Source organism: Globicephala melas, chromosome 10 (genome assembly GCF_963455315.2).
Source record: "Globicephala melas chromosome 10, mGloMel1.2, whole genome shotgun sequence".
Taxonomy (NCBI): domain Eukaryota; kingdom Metazoa; phylum Chordata; class Mammalia; order Artiodactyla; family Delphinidae; genus Globicephala; species Globicephala melas.
The window spans coordinates 41,490,112-41,495,457 of NC_083323.1; the positions used below are offsets into that span (position 1 = coordinate 41,490,112).

Consider the following 5,346-nt stretch of genomic DNA (forward strand, 5'->3'; position numbering starts at 1 on the left):
ATCTTTTTCCATCCCTTCATTTTCAGTCTGTACGTGTCCCTAGGTCTGAAGTGGGTCTCTTGTAGACAGCACATATATGGGTCTTGTTTTTGTATCCATTCAGGAAACCTGTGTCTTTTGGTTAGAGCATTTAAGCCATTCACGTTTAAGGTAATTATCAATATGTATATTCCTATGACCATTTTCTTAATTGTTTTGGGTTTGTTTGTGTAGGTCCTTTTCTTCTCTTGTGTTTCCCACTTAGAGCAGTTCCTTTAGCATTTGTTGTAGAGCTGGTTTGGTGGTGCTGAATTCTCTTAGCTTTTGCTTGTCTGTAAAGCTTTTGATTTCTCCATCGAATCTGAATGAGATCCTTGCTGGGTAGAGTAATCTTGGTTGTAGGTTCTTCATTTTCATCACTTTAAGTATATCATTTTTATCATGATATACTTAAGTGTATCACTCCCTTCTGGCTTGTAGAGTTTCTGCTGAGAAATCAGCTGTTAACCTTATGGGAGTTCCCTTGTATGTTATTTGTCATTTTTCCCTTGCTGCTTTCAATAATTTTTCTTTGTCTTTAATTTTTGCCAATTTGATTACTATGTGTCTCGGCGTGTTTCTCCTTGGGTTTATCCTGTATGGGACTCACTGCGCTTCCTGGATTTGGGTGGCTATTTCCTTTCCCATGTTAGGGAAGTTTTCGACTATAATCTCTTCAAATATTTTCTCTGGTCCTTTCTCTCTCTCTTCTCCTTCTGGGACCCCTATTATGTGAATGTTGTTGTGTTTAATGTTTTCCCAGAGGTCTCTTAGGCTGTCTTCATTTCTTTTCCTTCTTTTTCTTTATTCTGTTCCGCAGCCGTGAATTCTACCATTCTGTCTTCCAGGTCACTTATCCGTTCTTCTGCCTCAGTTATTCTGCTATTGATTCCTTCTAGTGTAGTTTTCATTTCAGTTATTGTATTGTTCATCTCTGTTTGTTTGTTCTTTAATTCTTGTAGGTCTTTGTTAAACATTTCTTGCATCTTCTCGATCTTTGCCTCCATTCTTTTCCCGAGGTCCTGGATCATCTTCACTATCATTATTCTGAATTCTTTTTCTGGAAGGTTGCCTATCTCCACTTCTTTTAGTTGTTTTTCTTTGGTTTTATCTTGTTCCTTCATCTGGTACTTATCCCTCTGCCTTTTCATCTTGTCTATCTTTCTGTGAATGTGGTTTCTGTTCCACAGGCTGCAGGACTGTAGTTCTTCTTGCTTCTGCTCTCTGCCTTCTCAGGCATCACTTTTATATCCATTTTACAGGGAGGAAACCAAGGCACAAAAAGGTTCAGTACAACTTTTAGTTGTACTTCAAGCAATGAACAGTTTAGAGAGATAAGACATATTCAGATATAAACAACCAGTCACACTCTTTCCCCATACATTCTCCCAAAGACTGCCTTTATTCTGAATATTTATTTCTGCCTTTTGTTTCAGTTGGCATCCAAGCTACTCTATTGCCACCTGTTGACCAGCAGAGGGAACCCTCTGACTCAGTACCTTCCCTATAATCTTATTCTCCTTCTAGGAGTCCTATGTCAGTGGAATTCTGTCCTACATTCCATTTTTTCCAATTTAAAAAAAAAATTTATTTGCCTGCACTGGGTCTTAGTTGTGGCTTGTGGGATCTAGTTCCCTGACCAGGGATCAAACCCAGGCCCCCTGCATTGAGAGTGCAGAGTCTCAGCCACTGGACCACCAGGAAAGTCCCTTCCTAGTTTTAAAATGTCCATTTTATTCTATATAACACTTAAAGCTGTCATTTACATCTGAGGAAGAGACGGTTATGAGACTGATCTATGTAAGTAAAACACTTACTCTAAGAAATGTTGTCCATACATTGTAAAATTTCAAATCTTTGATTCTATACACTGAATGGGTTTCTTTGCTACAGACAATCCACGTGGAATGAGGAATGGAGAGGGGTAAAAAGTTTTCTTGAAGGAAAAAATGATGACACTCTGTATACATTTAGCTTTCTGTGTCTTCTGACGTCACTCTCTTCTCCTGCATTGTCTGATGTCCATAGTGTTAGGTTGTCTCTAAGCTACTGCATGATAAGGATATTTCTGTATGAGTCTTCATTCAGTGCATCAAGTTCTATGATGGCTTCATCAAAAGTCGTTTTAGCCAGTGTGTAGGCAAGCTCTGGGTTATTTAGGATCTCAGAGTAAAGTATAGAAAAGCTCAGAGCCAGTCCAAGGTGGATTGGGCGTGTAGATTGCATCTCTTTCATGTTTATATCTAATACCTTTTGGTAAGCTCCTTGGGAATTGTCTATAGTTTGTTTTTGATCATCAACTTAAGCAAGAGAGGTACTGGAAGTCGTCTCCATTTTCAGATAAAAGACTACTTTCTGGATTAGCTGCACTGGCTATTATGTACTTATCCAACAATCTCAGGTCAGTGGTGCAGATGGATCTCAGTTCAGACTCTACTTTTTCCTGATAGTTCTTAATCAGCTTCAATTTCTTGTCAGAGGTGTTGGTTTTCTGCTCAAAGCTCAAGATGACTCTCCAGGTGGACCTGGGGCCTCAAGGATGTTCATGTAGACCTCCCAGAGTAGGTTACATTCTCATTGGTTAGCTCTAGTGGGTCTTCATCTTTCTTTTCAGTCAGAGCTGTGGTTTCGTCAGAGTAACCAAAGTTTCAGCTGGGTGTCCAGAGGTCTCACACGCATCCATCCACTGCACACAAAGAGAGTAACAGCTGTGCTATTGCTCATACCAGTTGCCAAAGTGGTAACCCTGATGGGGCTGGAACTCTGGTTTCACTCTTTGCCTTTACCAGTAAGAATTATTTTGTTGAGCCCTGTCAAAACCTGCAAAACTCTCTGTCCAGTCATTAGACAAGAATAAACTACAAGATAGGTTAACTTTGAGACTTCCGTGATCCTAATTCCCTAAGGACACCAAGTGAGACAGAAAGGATGGCACAGCTGTCAGTTGCTCTGAGCTTGGGTCTTCAATGTTTTCCCTCTACTACCCTCCAAGTAGTTTCTAAGAAGAAAAAATAATAATAAATTTCTCCTTTATTCAAGCTTTCCTCCTCCTGTCTCATTATTTTTGGCAATGGCAGAGCTGAAGTACCCTGGTCCCACAATTTCATCGGTGTCCCCCTCCCCAATTCTTTGATGTTGACCTTTGACATTCCCTCAGTCTGACTGATATACAGTGCTTTGCAAAATCAGCTTTACGGTTTCTCTTCTAACCAGTCTGCAGCCTCTAATTTACCCTAAATAGAATTTCTGGACATGCCATTACCTCCTGGAGACTTTTAGCAGGGAATGACTCAAAGCAGGAAGTCTGCTATCTTTTCTGAACCCCACTCATCCTTTGAAGCCCTCATTCCCCTAAACTGGGTAGGATTAGAGGTGCCTCAGTCTCATCTCCATAGTTTGCATTTGTCCAGGAGCAACAGAACCTGGCTTCTCGGCTAGCTTACTTCTAGTGATGCTCTTTGTGGATAAAGTTCTTTACAGTTTGTATATGAGGTTAGGGTCTTTCTTAGTCTCAGTGTAGATAGAGTCTCCCTCTCTAACTAGCTTCTTTCAGTTCCTTTTAGAGGGTATAGGAATGGGAAGAACATTTTTTAAAGTATGCTTTTATTGCAACCTCCTTTACTCTTTAATTTTACAAAATGAAGAAATTGAGGGCTGGAGAGGTAAAATGACCTGGTTAGATTCACATAGCCAGACAGTAGAGAGAAGAAGACTGAACCCAGGGCTCCTGAGCCACAGACTAATGCCTATTTTTCCTGTTTTGTTGAAAAACAATATTCCAACAGGTTTTAAAACACTGCCTTTTCATTTAAAAATATTTGCTATTTCAACTACATTATGAATTCAGTTAGTGGCCTCCCCTCAGAAGTGAATTATTATTTAAATCAAGTTTTCTATGGGAAAATGCATTTCTAAATCTAAATATTTAATTTCCTTATTGTCTTAGTCAATTTGGGCAGTTAAAATACCATAGACTAGGTGGCTTAAACAACAGACATTTATTTTTCACAGTTCTAGAGGCTGGGAAGTTCAAGATCAAGGTGCTGGCAGATTTGGTATCTAGAAAGGTCCCTCTTCTTGATTTTCAGATGGTTGCCTTCTTGTTGTATCCTCATATGGGGAGGCTAGGAACTCTCTGACCTCTTCGTATAAGGGCACTAATCCCAACATGAGAACTCCACCTCATTACCTCATCTAAACCTAATTACCTCCCAAAGGCCCCATGTCCAATGCCATCACATTGGGGATTAGGGCTTCAACATATGGATTTTGGAGGGAACACAAACATTCAGTCAACAGCACTTATAAATCTTTGAGACAGCATGTAATACCTTGTAAAGATTTGAAAACACTAGATGAATATTGTAAAATTCTTACGTGGAAACGAAGCAATTCCAGGCCTTCTCTGAAGGGATATCCATGTACAACAGGTGAGGGAATGTCACGGTAGCCAGTAAGGCTGGAAGAAGAATATCTCCCTCCACCATCAGCCCACGGTTTTAGTTCAGTGTTCAGATTCATAATTTGAGTAATTCAAATTACTTGTATCTTTAATATGCTCTTTTAATTATGCTCTCCTTATTTCTGCATTGTTGTAGCACCTACCTTCTGTCAGGAGTGGTATTAAACTTACAAATAAATTATTGTCAGGCCATTTAAGAGCATTAAGTTATATGAATGCTAATTAATAACGACAAAAACAGAAGTTCACAAGCTGGGTAACATTTACCCAATTATTTTCTGTGGAGATAGAAAAAAATCCCATCTTCAGACACTTTGGGGGGACTTCCCTGGTGGTCCAGTGGTTGAGAATCTGCCTTCCAATGCAGGGGATGCAGGTTCAATCCCTTGTCAGGGAGCTAAGGTCCCACATGCCGCGGGGCAACTAAGCCTGTGCGCCACAACAAAAGATCCCGCATGCCACAACTAAGACCCAATGTAACCAAATAAGTAAATAAATAAATATTTTTTAAAAACCACTTTGGTTTTTTCCATGGAGCTAATAATTTTCAGAGCTACCATTTACTGAGCACTTACTTGTGGCAGCCGCTGCCCTGAAACTACTTGAAGAAGGAGAGATGACCATCCAGCTCCTAGGTGCTTCAGTCCACCTTGCTCCCTGCCCCGATCTGCTGCTACAGCTTCAGTCACTGTCTGATGTCACTAGCATGAGAGTCCTTCAGGCTGACTCACAGAAACCTTAAGAAATAATAAAATGATTGTTGTTTTACCCCACTAAGTTGGTGTGGTTTTTTACAGAGCAATTGTAACTGAAACAGGTATGTAAGTATTACTGGAAGAAATAAGCAGGAACTGGGAAGACCTGGG

General features: G+C 40.1%; 1 pseudogene; it reads right to left on the minus strand.

The window, feature by feature from the left end:
* Window positions 1–1,756: 1,756 nt before the first annotated feature.
* LOC115858755 (14-3-3 protein theta pseudogene) lies at window positions 1,757–4,505 on the minus strand (annotated as a pseudogene).
* Window positions 4,506–5,346: the final 841 nt, after the last annotated feature.